This window comes from Acomys minous (assembly GCF_964271855.1).
Source record: "Acomys minous genome assembly, chromosome: 13".
In the NCBI taxonomy this organism is placed as follows: domain Eukaryota; kingdom Metazoa; phylum Chordata; class Mammalia; order Rodentia; family Muridae; genus Acomys; species Acomys minous.
This window is the reverse complement of record NC_140495.1, coordinates 54,411,891-54,430,743: the sequence shown is the minus strand read 5'-3', so window position 1 is coordinate 54,430,743 and position 18,853 is coordinate 54,411,891. Positions and strand designations below refer to the sequence as shown.

The window sequence follows — 18,853 nt, the reverse complement described above, 5'->3', positions numbered from 1 at the left end:
CTGCCCTGGAGCTGGGACTCCACTCACCCTCGCATGGTGGCCACCTGGGCTCTGGTATCTGCATTTCATAATTCTGTCATGCAGAGTCAACTGCACAGTGTTTCTCAACCAGGCAGAGGAGTTCTGGCATGGCTTCCTCACAGCACATTGCAGTTGGGAAATTGCTGCATGTAAACAGCACAGCTCCCAACACAAACTGGGAGTGTGCCGCCCGTTGCCCTTCCTGCAAGTTTGGTGGCCCCCATCTACTCAGGTGCTCCCACATGCTTGCAAGGAAGACAGCGCATGCACGGGCTGTGCCACCTGCTGGTGTCAGGGCATCCGTGAGGTCTGCTCCCTGTACCTCTGTCTCCACACTCAGAACACAAAGCATGGAAACTGGTGACTTCAAAAATGAGACTATATCTGTGAACCCGATTCCTGGCTTGCTGGCTCTTTTTCAAACTTCCCCACAAAAGCCTCAGTGAGTTTCCGGTTTCCCACCCCATGGGGGGACCCTTGTGGGTCTGAGGAGACCGCCTCACTGAAGCTTTAGCACAATAGAATTAGCCAAGGGTTTCTACAGGAGGCTTGACTGAGACTCAGGGGCATCATTGCATGATCAGAAAGAAGGTCCTTGTGGGGTCATGGGAGGCTGATCATCGGGAGCAGACATTGTGTACGTGGCTACATCTACCCCTTACTGCAAACAGTTCTGGAAGGTCGTGTTTGTCGGGGTAGTAAAGAGGCCTCTTGCAAGATCAATCGCCACTCACTCTCTGAGACATGGCTTTACGTAGCCCAGCCTGGTACCAAACTCAGACTCACTAGGTAGCTAAGGATCGCTCTGAATTCCTCATCCTCTTCCCTTCATCCACTGAGTGTTGGGATTACAGTAATTATACCATGAAAGCTGGCTCAATGGCAGGTCCTGATGGTAGGGGCAGGCTCTTTGATGGTGGGTGTGTCACCTAGCCGGATCCTGGGCATGCCAGGGACAAGACAAGAAGTGTAGTCAGTTACCCAGCTGGGTGCAGGAGAGTCTCTTGCCTAAGTAGAGGTGAAGTTAAAGGGACCAGAGGCTAGAGCTGACAGAAGTGGGAGGATTTTCTTGTCCACAGGGACACGGAGAGCACAGACACTTACAGTGAAAACAGATGACTGAGGAAGGAACCTCTCCTCTCCTCTCCTCTCCCCTTCTGACTCTTGCCTGTCCTCCTGAGAGGCCGACTGAGCAGTACACAGGCCAGGGGACAGCCAGCCTGGCCCAACTAGGGTGGTGTGAGCATGTGCGTGCATGTGCAATGGAAAATTCCCAGCTCATCTCTGAGCCACTTTGAATCTTGCCCATAAAAGCGGGAGGGCACTCATGTCCTGCCCACCTCACAGGTCACCCTGCAGCACGTGTGGAGCTTCGCCTACTTGCCCTTCAGGGAGTCGGGCAGGGAAGGCAAGGCTGGACACAGCCCACGAATGGAACATGTCCCCTCCTAGGCTAACTCAGAAAGCTTGCCTCTGACGCATTGTGCACTCCTAGTTTATTTTCTTTCAGCATCATGTTTCACGTGAGCAGATGGACTGCATAAATTGGCCCTGGGAACACAACCATGTTTAGCTTGTGGCTTCATGTCAAGTCGCAGCCCCCTCCCAGCCTTACCTCAGCCACTCTCCAGACGTAACAGCCCAGCTCAAAGACCTGTAGTCTTGCAGTCTGCTATGGCTTCTGGGAATTGATTTTGGGGGTGCTGATGGATCCAGGGCACTGCATCTGTGCCTCCATATAGAAGCCAGGAGTTATCAAAACACTGAAAAGAATTTTAGGTGAGCTACACAGGAAAGAAAATGCCACAGAAGGAAAATTTCCAAGCCCCTTGGTGGCTCTGTAGCCCTGTCCCTCAGTGGGCCCCTAGTCACCCTCCAAGCCTGATTCCCATGGCCAGCCTTCTTCCTCTGAGTAATGCTGCCTTAATTCGAGTGTGATGTAGAGTTGAGAATCCAACTTTCATAGGATGACCCATGTACTGCACTGGACCAGGAGGGGAATTAAATAACATGACCTTGTCCCCCCAGGCTTCAGGCCTCAGGTCCAGTGGCTGCTAATCAGGGGTCCCTCCATGATCAGCTGCAAGTATGCCCTAGAACTAATACATATGTTAGCCAACTTTCTGTCACTGTGACAAAACACAAGTGGTGATCATCTTAAAAGACAGATTGGGTTCTGTTTAGTTGGTTTTTTGTTTGTTTGTTTGTTTTTGTTTTTTGCCATTGTCCATCTACCCTAAGTTGCTTTGAGCCTGTGGGCAGTGCAGTGTATTGTGTTAGGAGAGCGTGGTGCAAGAGGCCTGTTTACCTCATGACACACTGAGGAAGGGGCAGGCCGGTGTTCTAATTGCCCCTGGAAGGCCACTCCCACAGCAACTAAAATTCCCCCTAGGACCCACCTCCTGGTTTTACTGCCAACCAGCTTTGTGCCAGGCTGGTGAAGAGTTTTTTGGGGAGGGAGACACTTGCCTTCTGCCAGGGAACCTGTGGTCCCTGGGCTTCTGGGATGAGAGGAAGTTGATGCCGAAAACACAGTAAAACACAAAATCTCCCAACCAGAAAACCTTTGTACTGAGGTGTGTAAGGAAGAAAATAATTTTATCAGGTATCATTTGATAGCATTAAAGCAGAATGTGATCCACAGTGGTCCGGTCAGGAGCAGAAGACACTGTTTTGTCTTCCCCAAACTGTGGATCTTGCCAATTTCTTGTCCTCTCTTCTACAATGGTTCCCAAGTCCCAGTCACTTGTTAGCCAACCACACGGGCTTGGGGAACCCTGGCTTTCCAATTCCAAGCCCCCTTCCAAGGCTTGAGGCCCCCGGAAAGCAGGATTTCTACAAAGCTGAAATGTGATCCAAGTGCTCAGTGGTCCTCCTGGGAATACTAACCCATCAGAAAGTTCCAGAACTGAGCCCCACACCCCAAGTCTGCTGGAAGGATGCCACATACCCCAGGTTTGGCCTTGTACCAGTTCAGAGCCTCAGGGCCAGTTTTTATCCCTCTGAATCCTTTGGGCACCAAGTGGAGTGAAGGTATCAGGGGCTGGCTGACAGAGGACAGCCACCAGGTCCTAACCTCTCATTCCTGCTCTCTCTCCCCTGCCTCTCAGCATCTGGCATGGCTGCTAGGACACACACACACACACACACACACACACACACACACACACACACACACACACACGTCTTTCTGGCCTTGTTCTGTGTAGAGCAGTTTCTTTTTCCCCTTCTTCAGAGCCATAGTGGGAGAGGGTGGAGCATGTGAGGGGGCATAAAATAACTGCCGACCTGATGGCTCTGTGATATGGCTAAGGTTTTTAATTGTAGATATGAGAGGAAGAAAAGCTGGAGGCATCTAGGAGAGTCCAGAGCAGAGACAGAAGGAAGCAGCACATGGCCAGCTGACTAGACATGGCCAGGGCTAGGGAAATAGGAAAGCGAGAGAGCAGGCAGGAGAGACTAAAGCCTGGCCTGGGAGAGTAAGCACAGCAATAGCAGAGAATAGAGGCTCACAAGATCGGTAAGCTGCTGAGGGATGGGGAAGGCTGGAGACTGGTGTCGAGGCTGGCACAGGCTTTGATGTACAGCCACAGGTGCATGCCAATGGATCGTCCCTTCCGCCAGAGGTTAGGGAAATGACACCTTTTGGTAGATGGGAACCAGTTTCACAAACTCCTGAGGAATGCTGACTTTTTAATCAAACCCAGAAATTCTGCTAAAGTCCAGGTTGAATTCGTTTCTGGATAGTTGGACAGCCTGAGACCTAACAGGCGGGACTCAGCCAGTGGCCTTCCTTGGGATCCAAGACACGGCTGTAATGAGATCTAATTGGAGACTCACATGGGCAGATTCCCACCATTTCCGCCGAGGGCGAGCCTGGTGTGGGCTGGGTCTAGACATATACTTCCCTGCCATGGCAGATCATCCAGAGGCAGGCACACGGAAAGGGGAACAGTTCTTTGCGTCAGCAAAGCCGACGAGCCACTTGCTAGACGGGTGATCTCAAGCAAACCACCGCAGGAAGAGAACACTTCCCAGTAGTTTGGGAGGGCTGCATAGGAGATCTGTGCATAAAAGATCTTAAAACTACAACAGGCCCACACTGGTGGCAGCACAGCACTGTCCTTACAGCCCTTGGGGATCTTCCAAGGCTGTGTACATCTTGTTTGGAAAATAGTGACTTCTCTAAAGTGTCCGATAACCTTGGCCCCTGGGGGGTGGGGGGGGGGACATACAGAAGAAGATGTCATGGAAAATGTTACCACCAACCTCTGCTCCTACATGATCAGAGGCCATGGGTCTATGCTTCCTCCGGCCTGCGTGCTGCTGGGTGACATCATCGACAGAGTACAGGGCCTGAAGACAGTTATGACTGCCTCACTCACATACACACCACGGTGGTCTCCGTGACTCAGGCTGCCTTCATGCCTGTGTCCCTGTAAGGCCTCATCCAATATTCCAAAGGGCTAGATAATACTCCAAGTGAAACACGCATCTCGATACAGGCCGTGTTTTCAGGTGTGCACCCCCTGGTCCTCCTGGAAGGATTTTAGGCTTGTGGGTGGCAGAAGCTGGGCAAATGAATTCTCCTTTCATTTCTGGAAAATGCTTGGTGTAATGGTAACGCTCTATGTGAAGGGAGCTTAGGTCTGTGATGTTTGGAGATGAATTCTTATGGGAATGTGAAGACACAAATTCTCCATCATTATCATTTTTTCGTTGTTAAGCAGTGACTGAATATACTTATAGTCGGACACCAAAGCTACCGGGTTTCCTATGAATACTCTGTTTCCATCCACCAAAGCACTGATAACAGAGGGCTCATCACCTGGTACCGACAAGGATCCGGCAGCTCACAGCTGAAAAATCATGTGCGCATGTCTGAGAGCTGGAGCTACTGGGGCTGAGCTGAGACCTACTAGTGCCTCCCTTGTCCTGTGCCCCATGTAGTAGTACGTAGCCTGATGGACAGAGAGGGTCTTCTGTGCTTCCGAACTTTCAGAGAGGCTGTGACTCTGTTCCGCTGTGTGGAGTGGGAGGCTGTGAGAAGATAAGACATGAAGGATGCCTTAGTTCTTGCTGTGAGCTGCTCTCTTCTGCGTGACGCAAGAGGATGAGGGGCTGGCCTTGATGGTGGGGCCTGGAAGCTCAAAGAAACCTTTTATTTCCCACTGGTCAACAGTAATGCTATTTGAATTGCTTGGCAACTTATTCACAAGACAAAAGGCTCAGGGCTTAGAGCTCTGGTTCTCAACCTTCCAGATGCTGTGACCCTTCAACATAGCTCCTCATGTTGTGGTGACTGTAATTTGCTACTGCTATGATTCATAATGTAAACATTTGTGCTTCCCGATGGTCTTACGTGACCCTGTGAAAGGGCCCCTCAATCCCCAAAGGTGTCTTGACCCAAAGGCTGAAAACACAGGCTTAGAACTTAGTCTGGCATGTGTGAGGCCCTGGGTTCAATCCCTAGCATTGTACAGAAAAAAGTCTCAATGGAGTCACTAGTGGGCCTCATGTATAAATTGCTGTGGCACCCCTGCACTGTAGATGATGACAATGTGTGGGAGGAAGGCATTAATGCACTCTTTTGTGAAAACTCCTGTGGTTGCTGAGGGTTGAAGGTGCTATGACCACAACCTTCCTTTCTCCCCTCCACCCCCGAGCTCTGACACCAGGTTTGTAAGAAAAGCTTTGGTAGAAGCCTGTTTCAGGGCCACCGCGTTTGGTGTCTGGAGGTATAAGATGGTAGTGAGGACCCCTCATGGAAGAGCTTTCAGAACACAGCCCACTTTGGAGGCAGTCAGCCTGCCACAGGCTGCCACAGGGTGGAGCATTCTTGAATGCACACACTCTACGAGGGATCTCTTTGGCCTTCCGGATGAGTTGCTAGAGAGGTTCCTCAGAGTCTTTGGGCCGGTTGCAGCCCAACGTGCATCAAGTTCTGCTGTAATGTGTTTTGGACCTTGTCTGCTTTTCTTTCTTTCTTTTTTTTTTATTAATTTATTCTTGTTACATCTCAATGGTTATCCCATCCCTTGTATCCTCCCATTCTTCCCTCCCTCCCATTTTCCCCTTATTCCCCTCCCCTATGACTGTTCTTCTTGTCTGCTTTTGCAACCATCTCTCATCCCCTCACCTGCCAGGGAATCTGAGCTTGAGCCTTTGGATTAACCTGGGAAGAAGCAGATGAAGACTGGCAGAGAGCAAGGGCAGAGCCCATGTTTCTGTTGAAGGAAAGTGTGGTCCAGTGGGAATCTGTGCCTCCCCATCCTGTATCCTTCTGGGCTGGATCACCAGAACCAATATCCCGAGGCTGAGCTGCAGCTGGTATTTGCAGCAGTTGATTGGCATGTGACCTGGTGACGCTGCTGGCCTCCCCCACTGCCTTGGAAAACTTAGCCCCTCTACTTGCTGTCTCCTTTCCTCACACGTAAATCCATGCTGTTCTGACTTCTCTCCTGTGCCAGCTACATCTGCCTCCAGTGCTCTCTTCATTCAGAAAATAAACCTGTAGGACGTATTTGCTTACAAGATTTTCTTTTTCTTTCTTTCTTTTCTTTTCTTTTTCTTTTTTTTTTCTTACACGATTTTCAATTGTTTAAAAACCGTCTTTTAAAAGGGAGTGTACATGAAGGCTCAGTCAGACTCTAGAGGGGGCCGAGGGGCTTGGTCGTGGGGGACTTCGTATAGCTTCTAGATGAAGATGGTGATGGCCTCGCCTCGAGGCCGCCTAATGGGGCGAAGTTTCTCACCAGCTCTGACTAAGACTGGCACAGCTCTGACTGGAAGGTTAGGGGTCTGGGAGTGTCTGGGGCCAGGTTTAATTTGATGCAACAGAATTAAGAAAGAGAAGGTTTTTCTGCATCCGAAGAACGTGGAGCAAGTACTACGCGTCAGCTGCACCGCGGAGGCTGCTCTGGGCTTGTAGAATGAATGTGTCTGCACGGATTCACCTTCCCAGTTGACCATAAGACAAGGGAGTCGTGGCGAGCTCGTGTGCAAAACACTGCTAGGAAGAGGAAGGTTTCTAAGGATCCTATATTGGACTCGGAGAGTTTAAGGCATGAGCGATCGAAACGCAAAATCCTTCAGTTGGTATAGAGAAACCAATCGCTGCAAGCCAGAAATCTTTCCATGGGAAGGAATGGCACGCCTGTTGATGTGGGTGAGGAAACAGAAAGACCCTGTCTTTGTGCCTAACTTCTATGATACATGTGGGCCTACCAGATGGGCTGGGTTTGTTGTTGTTGTTGTTGTTGGTTGTTTGTCTTTTTTGTTTGTTTTTTTTTCTTCAGTGATTTACCAGTCAAGGACAGTTATTGCAGGGAACAACCTGCCATCTTTTGTAGGAGGGCTGGTACTTGGGCTACTTGGAGCATCTGAGATGCTGCCTCAATGGCAGCCTGGGTGGCCAAGGAATAGTGTTTATGAGGTAATGCCCCAGGGCTTAAAAGGGGGCACTGTTCCAGGGGCTAGCTAGTTAGTGAGGACTTAGAGCATGTCAAAACACACCCCTGGCCACTTGGAAGATTCTATTAGCTCTTTAGATATCGGGCATGATTTTTGCATCCAGGGTTGAAGTTAGGAACCGGGGTTTAGCTTTTGGTCTCTGTGTGGCTCTGACCCGTGTATGCAGCAGCCAATCCAGGACACATCCATTATCTGCAGTGGTGGCTCCCCTCACGCTGAGTCAAACCTGTACAGGGTGATAGCAAGGAAACCACAGGATCCCCCAAACACCAGCCCCCCAAGGCAGTCTAGGTAACAAGCAGCCGCTGCCAGGCTTCCAGTTTAGAACCAGTGGAAGAAAGGCGAGCCAGTCTGACTCTATCACATGCGCTCCTCACATTCAGTTTGCATGAATTAGCTCCGCAGCCCAGTTGCCACCGTCTCCCTCTGATGCTTTCCCTGCCATTCAGAAGGAGGCTTCCCACTGCCACTTGCCTTTGCAGTCTGCCAGATCTCAGGTGACAGTGGCTGATCTGTCAGAGCTAGCCTTTGCTGGCTTTTCTTCGGGCCGCCTTTATTTCCACAGAAGCATGTTCCTGATCGAAGAGGAGATGGGCCAACCCGAGACCAGCCTGGCTCTTTGTTCCAGCAACTCCCTAACAACAACCGAAGTAAGGGGGTAAAAGGGGTGTCCCAGCAAGGGGTGCGTGCATGGGCAGGCACGTGTGATCTCTCCACAACTGCTGAAGTCTAGGAAATTGAGATTCACTGAGTTCAGTTCACCAAGGATCACTAATTGTATTTGTAGACATGACACTGACAAACAATATTAGCTCTCAGATCACAAACTCTTTCTCTCTCTCTCTCTCTCTCTCTCTCTCTCTCTCTCTCTCTCTCTCTGTGTGTGTGTGTGTGTGTGTGTGTGTGTGTGTGCAAATTGCATGCGCGTGTGTTCTCGAGTGGCCAAGAAAGGGTTAAAGAGCTTGCAGAGCCCACAGACCTCACTGAAGAAGCAGAGGGCTGATGTATTTGGTTGGACTTTATCCAGTCACAGAGGTGTTGGCTAGGGAGCTGCTGGCTCAAGGATGGCAGCTGGCCTAAGGCACGGAGCTAGGCTCTGTAGCAGGATATAGTCCTGAGTCCCTGGGTTTGTCTCTCAGTCCCAGGATGCATGCACTGGACTTGCTGAGGGTTGGTAGGTGTCACTGTGCCTAGTGTTAGTGTCTCTTTGTTTATGTGACTCAGGGGAAGGAGTGATACCATATGTTGATTAGGTGCTTTCAAGAGCTCATGGGCTAGGATTTTTAAAAACCGGATTTGATAGACTTACGTGTCCACGTTTTTCAAGTTGAACTTGGTAAGTTAACTTGGTGGTCATCTTTTATTTGCATAATAATTTATGACTCTGTGCAATATAGCGTCTGTTTGCTTGCACAAGCAAGACGCAGAGTCTTCTAAGCACTCAACACACAGCAGGCTGCCGATAGCACAGAGCCATGTGGGATAAGGCTCAGCCTGAAAGCTGCTCTTCTATACAACATAGGCTCTTAGGGCAGAATCCAGCCTCATCTCAAGGAGCGGGGGTGTGGAGGGAGAACGAGGCTCGGGGTGATCTCAGTGGCTCTTCCAAGGAGTTCTAGGGAGAAGACCTTGAAGCGAGCTGATGATGACCCAAGGGTTCTGGGATTTGAGGGCTGGGTTATTCTTAGCTGAGACAGTATTTCCTTATAGCTTTATGCCTTGAAAAATATTGCAAGAGTAGTAGATAAAAATCTTCATATACTTCAACTGGATTTTCTGAATATTAGTACTTTTTTGCAGTAACACTATTGTTTTATATCCCTTCTCCTCTGTGTGTGCATTAACATTTTTTCCTGAGTTGTTTAAAGATATGATTAGGCAATCCTCTATTCTTAAACACATTAGAGCTTATTTCCTCAAGATAATAAATTTTCACCCAGCAAGAGAGAACCAAATATATTCCCATTTGTCCCAATAATATCCCCCCATCTTAAATAAAATATTTATTTATCATGCATGTGCGCCTGCAGCCGGAAGAGGGCACCAGATCTCTTAATAGATGGTCATGAGTCACCATGTGGTTGCTGGGAACTGAACCCAGGACCTCTCAAAGAGCAGGCAGTGCTCTTAACCTCTGAGCCATCTCTCCAGCCCCTCCAATAATTCCCATTATAGGAAAATAGAACCTAGCCTCCTTGCTTGCATTTCACTGTCATCTCTCTTTGGCTACAGTAACCTGGACTGGTTTACAGCTTTTCTTTGCACTTCATGGTGTTTGGCACTTTTGAAGGAACCAGTCCTCTTAAGGACCCCCATTTAGGCCAAAGTCTGGGAAAATGTAAAAGTCAACCTACTCAGTCCTCCCTTAAAGACCCCCATTAAGGCCAAAGCATGTAAATTTCTAGAGGGTCCAGCTTGAACCAAGGACAGACAGATATCAGATCACTGTGTGTGTAGCAGGGACAGGAAAATCCTTAGAGTCCAACTTGACTCAAGGTCTCAGTCTGTGCTCAGGGTCCAGCTAGACTCAAGGACAATCAGCTGTGTTTAAAATTTCTACTACCTCTCCCCAACTAAAAAAGTTCCTAAACACCCCCGGTGACTGCTTCAACCAATCTTTTCCATAGGCTAACTTGCCCCTCCACCCATTATCCAACCACCAAACGCCAAGACTTGTAACTCCCTGCTTGCAGCTTTTCTGCCCAAATGCCAACCAATCACATACTGTAAAACTCATTTCTTTGTCTAAAACCTTTGAAAGAAGGTCACCTGGGGAATCTCTGGAAAGCCCCTCCATGCCTGTCTAGTGTCTGCTCGGGATTGTCTTCAGGGTTATTCCTTTGGCAGGCACCACAGGACCAAGCTACACTGAACTCACCGTTTCTCATGGCCATGCTCAGACATCTGACAAAACAACAAAGACGGAGAAAGAGGCTGTTTTTGCTCATGGTCTCCACGCACTGTGTGAGGCGCTACTCATGCTGGATCAAAGAGGAGGTAGAACGTTATGGCGGTGGGAGAAAGTGACAGAAGCGTCACACATCATAGGGTATAAAAAGGAAAGAGGAGGGGAAGGAGAGGGAGGGAAGGAGGGGGAGAGAAAGAGGGAGGGAGGAATAGAGGGAAGAAAGGAGGCAGGGGTGGATGACTAGAGAGGGTCATGGATAAGACACCCGCAGGCACCTGCCCCTAGTAACCTACTCCCACCTGTCAGAAGCCCCCCTCAAACAGTGCCTCCATCTGGGGATCGGCTCCCCAGCACATGAGCTTTTTACAGGGGCAAAATACATCCAAACTGCACAGTGATATTAAAATCATGTGAACCTCTGTGTACAATGCTGTGGGTGGTCCTGGCATTGAACTGTACCCCAGGACTGCAGGCACACCAGAGAAGGGGGTTCAATGAAGGCTTCGTCAAGCCTTTAAGCAAGACACTCACACCTACAGGGAGTCTCTTGCTTATGTCTCGACACCAACCACTTGAACGCCAACATGGGCTTTTGTTGGTGGACTAGTGACCAACACATGCACTGGCTGTAGAGTTGGAAATGGCTTCCACTGTTGAGACTAAAGGCCTTTGAGATGAGTGGATTGGGCAGAACCCCTTTAGGAGGCACTGTCTACTCTTGCTTTCAGGAAGTAGGAACCCTGCACGGATGGTGTTCTGCATCCTCTACACAGCTCTGCTCTCTCTTCTCATCGGAGCAAACTGGTCAGTGGTGGATTCTAACCGGCCTACTGCAGACTTCGCTTTTGCTCCAAAAGGCTAAGTCATGTGAAGTGATGGTTGGTGTCTCTGCAAAGATGGAGGACAGAAATTTCCTCAGCAGAGTGTTCAGGCATTTTCTTAGTCCTTGCTATTAAGAGCTGGTTAATGTAAAGTATGTCTGCATGCGTATAAAGCAAATTGCTTTTGCACCTGCTGCCAAGGCAACATCAGTAAGGTCTTAGTGGGCAGTTGTCTGTCTTTTCCACCTTTAGTTTTTTAGGGCTAATATTTTCTCTCTGGTGAGTCCACACAGAGAGGAATTCTACTCTGCAGTCTCTGCATTTGAAGGGGCCCAAGGGGCTTTAACGTTTGTTTTGGGAGGTTAGATGTCACATGCCATCCTCCTAACAGACAGGACACAGGCATTACGCTTGCACAGACCACAATGCTTGGGACCAGCAATATTTCAGTTAAAAAAAACAAGACTTTTGAAATATTTGTATATAATTAATGGGAATATCTTAGGGGTAAGACTTAAATCGGGGAATCAATTCACCTTTCATATACATCTTATGCAATATGTAGCCTTAAGTAATGCTTTACGGAATAGTTTAAATACTTGTATGCATGAAACAAAATCGCAAGGTATGGACACTTGTGATGTCATGTCTATACTGCCAATGTTTAAGATTTAGGACTTGTTACAGTTTGTATGTGAAGTGCTGCCCCTGTACACCAGAGGCCTGGTTACAAACTGAGGCGGTCCTGAGAACTTATTGCATTTGGGCGCTCTGGACTCAGGAATGGAAAACTCCACTGAAAAATGCTTAATTTGGTGGCACTTTTGGGAGAGTGGGACCTGATTGGAGGAAGTGTTCGTTGGAGTCCAGTGCATGTTGCTCCCTCTGACCCTTTCTCCCCCTCACCCCCCTCTCCCTCCCTCACTCTCTCCCTCCCCCCTCCCCTGCTTCCACTCTGTCCTGAGGGTCTGTCTCTTGCTCTGCGCTCCTCCGTTATGCTCTGCTTGACTCCAGGCCCAGAATGAGGGAACCAGACTGTGGCCTGAAACCTCCAAAGCCATGGGCTGAAATGAATCTTTACTGCCTTAAGTGGCTTGTGTCATGTGTGCTGTCAATGGGGAAGCTAGTGCAGCTGCCTTTCAGTTTGGGGATTAAGAATGCCCAATCTTGGCTAGAGAAACGGCTCAGAGAAGAACACTTGTTACTTGCAGAGAACCTAAGACCTCTTCTCTACATGCCTGTCAGAGCTCACAAGTCCCTGAAACTCTAGCTCCAAGGGATCTGACACTTTCTTCTGCCCTGAACAAGTGCCCATGTACATGTGGCATTCAGAGGCATGCACACACACACACACACACACACACACACACACACACACACACACACACACACAGAGAGAGAGAGAGAGAGAGAGAGAGAGAGAGAGAGAGAGAGAGAATAAAAAGAAATCTTTAAAAAGAGCACCCACTTTGTATAAAAGCCAAGGTGTATAGCTAAACACCTACTCTCTCCTTTAAAAGCCTTGATGCCATGTGGGCTGGAGAGATGGTTCAACAGGTAAGAGCGCTGGGGGCTCTTGCAGAGAACTCAGGCTCAGTTTCTAGAACTCACACGGTTTCTTACAGCTATTTTTAACTCCTGTTCCAGGGATCCAGTGCCTTTTTTTTTATCTCTGTTGGCACCAGGCACACACATGATGCACACAGGCACACACGTGATGATGCACACATGTGATGATGCACACAGGCAAAACACTCATTCGCGTGAAATACAGTAAGTGGATATAAAACTGTGTAAATCTGGAAGGCAGCCTTAGCGCTGGGAGTTTGGGAGGACTGTGGACACAGGCACAGACAGTCTGAAGGGTACCCAGAGAATGAGCAGTCACGGACTGGTTAGTAAGCGTGGACGGAGACTGCAGGTCCCACAGATAGCCAAAGGGCCCCCTTTCTTTCATTTCAAAGAGGAAGGTGGGAAAACCCTGGAATGATGTCATCCTTGGGTGGGCACCAGGCATCTGAGGGGTGGTATAGAGACCGCATCCTGCTTTGGGGGGCCTCTTCCAGGAGCAGCGTCTTGGATGGGTTCTGGTGTACATACGGGAGGAGGTCAGCTCTAATGAAGACAGGGATGGAGATGGGGCAGGGGTGGGCCCTGAGTACTTGCTAGATGCTGTCTTGAGATGTGTGCCTTAAAGATAGACACAGCAGCTCATTGTTCATTGTTGTGTGGGGAGGAGCCCACAAGACAAGGCCCATGTTTAATTCAGCATATTTGGATATTCCTCTCTGAAAGGGAAGGCTTCGCCTCATGTCCGCTTGCAGACCCTCTCTTCCTGTTCGTGAATATTGGTTGCTCTGCAGTGGTGCTGCCCTGGCTTAGGGCATCAGCCTGATCTGGCTTCCTCCCTTGGGAGCCCTGGGCCAACCAGCCTGCGGCCAGCCAAGTGTTTTCTACAGGAAAGTCAACTTGTATTTACTTTCTGCCAAGTTTTCAGGGCACTAGGAGCCTTGAAAGGAGGCACCCTTTTGATTTCTGGAGATGCGGACAGCAGAGACCTTGGGCGCTGACTTCCTTCTTCCAGTGTCCTTAGCTTTGCATTCTTGAGACAAATGCCACTGATCTGAGTGACGTGGTTTGGGAGCTCGTGCTCTTGAGGGACTTGGGCCACAGAAGGCAGGAAAGGCCTGCTCTGGTGATCATGTGAGAGAAATATGAATGTAGGTAAAAGGTGGAGTGAGAGGTGGTGATTATCTGCAGACCGTGTGCTCCAGAGAAGGTCTGGACCTGTGGTCAGCAGTCAGCACAACCAAGGCCAGCAGGCTGATGCTGAGAGTGGCCAGCCTGAGGCTGGGCCTGTGTCCTGTGTCCTCAAAGTGACATCTTGATTTTGACCACTGAGGCGTCCTCTGTGGGGTGGCTCTCCACTGCACCCCACCAATTTTTTGGTCAGAGTTTGATCATGCCACCTGATGAAAAGTTGGTACATTCAGGGGCCTTTTGTAGACAAGAGGATCATGGGAGATGACAACCACTGTCATCTCAGAACAGGCTGACCCCTGACCATGTATAGGACAAGTCCTGCTGGTGTGTGTGGTGGCTGGTGGCCTGCAGTCTCTGGAATGTCACTCTCAACATGGAGGGTCAAGTGTCCCTGTGCTCTGATGTCTCAGCTTCATCCATCCATCCATCCATCCTGAGCAACCAGCCTTTACTTCCCTCCTGTGACTCTCCAACAACCACAGTGAAGGGCAGAGTGAGGGGAAGGGTGGCTCAGCTGGACCCGTGGCTCGAAAGTTGAGGGAGCCAGCCACGGGCAGCAGGGAGGTGAGTGGGAAACTTCAAAGGGTGATGTTAGCTGGCGAGGGGTACAGATATAGGAGAGGGAGCAGGATGTGGGTCCCAGGATGCTCTGGGGTGCAATTCCTTCCTTGGCCTTGCTGGCTCGGGCAGGCTCCTTGTCACCTTGACAAGATGAGTGACTATTACTCATTGTCTGGAGGCCTGGGCCATCATAACTTGGTGTGTGGAGCACAGAGCAAGTGAGGAAGTGCTGCACCCCCTTCTGTGGAACATGAGGAGGAAGTCTTGAGCTCTGTCCGCAGGCCAGGCATCTGTGGGAGCGGCCTATCTGCGTAGGGAGCTGGTCCCAGGGCCAGCCTAGGTCCTAGGGATAACCCTGGAGGAGCAGATGGACCCCTCTGTCCTCTCAGTCACTCTGTCTCTTACCCCTTCACCCTCCATGGGTGTTGCTGCCTTCTGCGTCTGATGTCTGCTGGCCCGGCATGCCTGTGCCAAGCTGGAGGGGAGAGCAGTTAGAGCAGGTCCAGGCCTGAGCTGGGAGTGGAGCCAGGCAGGAACAGGAGCAGGCGCTGGCAAGGTCGACGTGCCCCTGAGCCATCAGCTTTGGGCTCCCTAAGTCCTCTTCACCTGGAGTAGGCTGAGCTGCACTGCTTGCTGTGCCCATGAGTACGAGGTGGGGCCTGCTGCCTGCTGGAGTTCACCTCACATCAGATGCCTTGTGTTCTTGGGACTTTGAGTCCTCTGTGTTACGTGGTCTATGATGCCGACATGACTGGAAGTTTTCCTTTGTGCTCAGCCTCTTCAGATGTCAGCTTTATCCCAAAACAATCCTCATGGAGAATGTGATTGTCTCCGCTGTGCACACAGAGGGTAAGCCACCCTCATGCCTTGACTCTATGAGCCAAGCTGGTGATAAATACATGTTTGGGGGGCAGGGCTGGAGAAATTGTTCAGTGGTTACTAACATTTACCCTTCTAGGCCACTCCAATTTGGTTCCCAGCACCCATGTCAGGCAGCTTACAATGTCCTGTAACCGGAGTTCCAGGGAATCCAACACCCTATTCTTGCTTTTGAGAGTACCTGCACACACACACACACACACACACACACACACACACACACACACGCACGCGCACGTGCACGCGCACGCGCACGCACACGCACACACACACACATTAAAAAATGATAAGGGCTGGAGGGATGGCAGAGGTGTTAAGAGCACTTGCTGCTCTTTTAGAGGATCTGAGTTCAGTTTCCAGAACCCATGTTGGGCAGTTCACAACTCTGGCTCTAGGAGATCTTACATCTTCTGGCTACCACAGATACCTACATACATGTGTGTGTGTGTGTGTGCATGCGTAATCAAAAATTAATATTTAAAAATCTGTAAAGGCTTGGCGAGCTGGGTTGGATTAGTAGCCGAGACTGCAGTGGGCGGTTGGTGCCTGTTTAATACCTGCAGTGTAGATGCCGTTCCGGCATCAGGGTGAGGGTCCTCACTTCCGTATGGTCCCCTACACCTCAGTTTGAGGAAATATTGTCCCACCTTGGTGCTGCCCAGTCTTAGTGAGAGCAAATTTGGTGCAGCCCCTCATCTATGCTCTGGGCAAAGTTTGCTCTGGCAGGAGCAGCAGACACGTGGTGCAATGGACTGGGTTCAGCCTTTGCAGAGTGAAAAACTGCCTCAAAAAGTGGTAATCAAGCCCAACCCCAACCGGAGCACATCCTACTCTTCATAGGACTGTTCTGTCACGACAAGCTAGGGGGTGGCTCCTGTCTTGTTATGGAGGTTTGTTCCTTTGCTGGACTCTGCCTATCTCAGTCTTGTGAGAATGTGGATGAGCAACGAATAAAATGAATAAAATGTTATCTACCGTCTATTCTGTATTTGTGGAGATCTCGGCTAACACCATCAACGTCATCCCCACTACCAACGTGCCCGTGCTCTCAGCACATTTTTTTCATAGTCACTGCAGGTCTGCACCACCAGCAGTTGTAAGTGTGGCTGAGCCTAGCAAGGAAGTGCATTCTGCCTGGTTCAGAACAACGAGTCTAGAAACAACACCTTTTTACAACGACAACAAACTTAATTGTATCTGTTTGCCGATCTCACATCTGAGTCCAGACTGTGGGTTCAGCCACACTCCCTCTAGTGGCTGCAGGAAGGCCCGGATCCTAGTATAGATGGCCATCGTTGGGATCCCTTGGCATCTAGGGATGTCACATCGGTCTAGGCCGTCCTCTCAGCGTGTCTTTAAGTCATCTTCCCTCCCTGTGTGTTCTTCTCTGTGCTCAAGTTTCTCCTTTGTATACGGAAGCAAGTCAGTAGGCTAGAGATCGCCCTAATGATCTTGCTTTACCTTCCTTTTGCATAGTTCTAAATAAAGTCAGAGTTATGTGCTAGGCGGTAAGATTCGAACATATCTGCCTTGGGAAGACCCTTCATCACCTTACCTTTGACAAGTTATTAATACCAGCTGGGATCCATCTCCTCTCTGTAGAATGGGCTGTTAGGTCACTAGATGATGATTCAATGAGCTTCAGTATGATCAAAGTGTTTCTAATAGAGTCAGGCACTTAGTCCCTGCTATGTGAGCACTGCCATCAATCCCCCCACCACACACACTCGCACCCACTCCCCCCACCCCCCACCCCCCCGCGAGCGATATTGCACTTGTACAAGTGCAGGTTCCAGGGAAGCCAAAGTGCTCACTGATGGGTTCAAAGATGGATTAGGAATGCAAGTCCGTCTGGGCTAAGACCAAGCTCAGGGACAGGCTTCCCCCAGAGCAACATTGTGCCTCATACACACGGCCCATGGAGCCGCCTCTGGAAAGTAGTGTTTTTCCAACTGTTTCATATGGGAGAACAGTGATGGCTTTAGCTCCACTCTTTAACATGGATGAAAACCTGCTTTCCAGGCCTCTTCAATGACAAAGTCAGTATTTGGCCTAGTTGCTCCAAAGCCCTTCTGACCACACAGTCTGTGTTGGAGGTATCTACGGATGCGAGGACAAAGTGTGATGGGCAGACCAAGTGCTTCTAGGCCCCAGATTGTATTTTGCCTTCCCCACAGATGGAAGAACACATCTGGATGGTCAGAAAGCAAGCCTCAGCGAGCAAGCCACGGCGAGCTAGCCAGAGAAGAGTGTTACTCCATGGTCTCTGCTGCAGTTCCCACCGTGAGTTCCTGCCCTGACTTATCTTTCCTCCAGGATGGACTATACACTGTAAGATGAAATAAAAGCTTCGTTCCTAAGCATGCCTTTGGTCATGGTGTTTATCACTGCGATAGAAAGCAAATTAGGACACGGGGCTCTGTAAAGCATGGGGGAGCCCAGCCGTGCTCCCCATCCCTCATATTCTAGTGAATCGCGCGTGGTAGGGAGCATCTGGAGTAAGGCTTCCCACAGTGCTTGCTGAATATCAGGGCCATCTGGGGCCTCTGCAGAAAAGGGTGTCAGGCCTCACCCGGGCTTCTGACTCAGGAGCCTGAAAAATCTGCATTTCTGGGGGGAACCCCAGACGTGTCGCACTGTTAGTTTGCACAACGCTTTGGGCTGCTGTAGGTGCGGTAGCTCTAGGGCATCTCAAGCCAAGGTGTCTCCTGTCTTCTGTCCCCACTGTCCTGCCTCTTCCCTTTCTCTACTTACTTCATTGCTTCTCTATGTTGGCTTGCCCTTTGGTGAGTGTTAGGCTGTCCCAACAGGGTGTGTAAAGAGAAGTTGGCCTCTTTATCAGCCCAAAGGAGATTGGAATGCCATCCATCCATGACTCTCCCTCTGTCCCTTCCTTATAGCAGAATACCCGAGACTGCTCAGGTTATGAAGCATATACGTTTATTTGGCTCTCAGTACCAGAGGCTAAGAGCATGGCCTCATACTTGGGAGGGCCTTGTGCTACCTCATCCTATGGCAGAGGGTACCCTACAAGGAGGCAGTGCAAACGTGACAGCTCAGCCATGGTTTTCATCCCTTCTAGGAAATCAACAGTGTCACCTCAGTCCCCATCTTCACGATCCTCCCTAATCCTAGTCGACTGGCCAAAGCCCCACATCTGATGATGATTTTAAAAGCTGTGAACTTTGGGGTGCACATTCAGACCACAGTAAGTGTTTCAAGAGGTGTTTTACCTGAGGGGGAGGTGGCCTACCTAACAAGGGGACTGAGGGCACAGACGTGAAGTCATGGAGTGTTTGAACCTGTCACGTGGCTTCAGAGACGATCAGAATGTGGTCCCAGGGGACCAGGGGTCCTGGAACCTGGGAAGAGCTGGGGGAGGGTAGAAGGCTGCTAGGACGTCTCTTGTACTCACCCTGGGACTCAC

General features: G+C 49.9%; 1 long non-coding RNA gene across 1 annotated transcript; it reads left to right on the top strand.

Annotated features, from left to right (window-relative positions):
• The first annotated feature begins 15,204 nt into the window (after positions 1-15,204).
• On the top strand, positions 15,205-18,622 carry LOC311580257. The gene is made up of 3 exons (XR_014773410.1): positions 15,205-15,396; positions 17,604-17,757; positions 18,509-18,622. It is a non-coding gene; the product is annotated as an uncharacterized lncRNA (long non-coding RNA).
• The last annotated feature ends 231 nt before the right edge of the window (positions 18,623-18,853 follow it).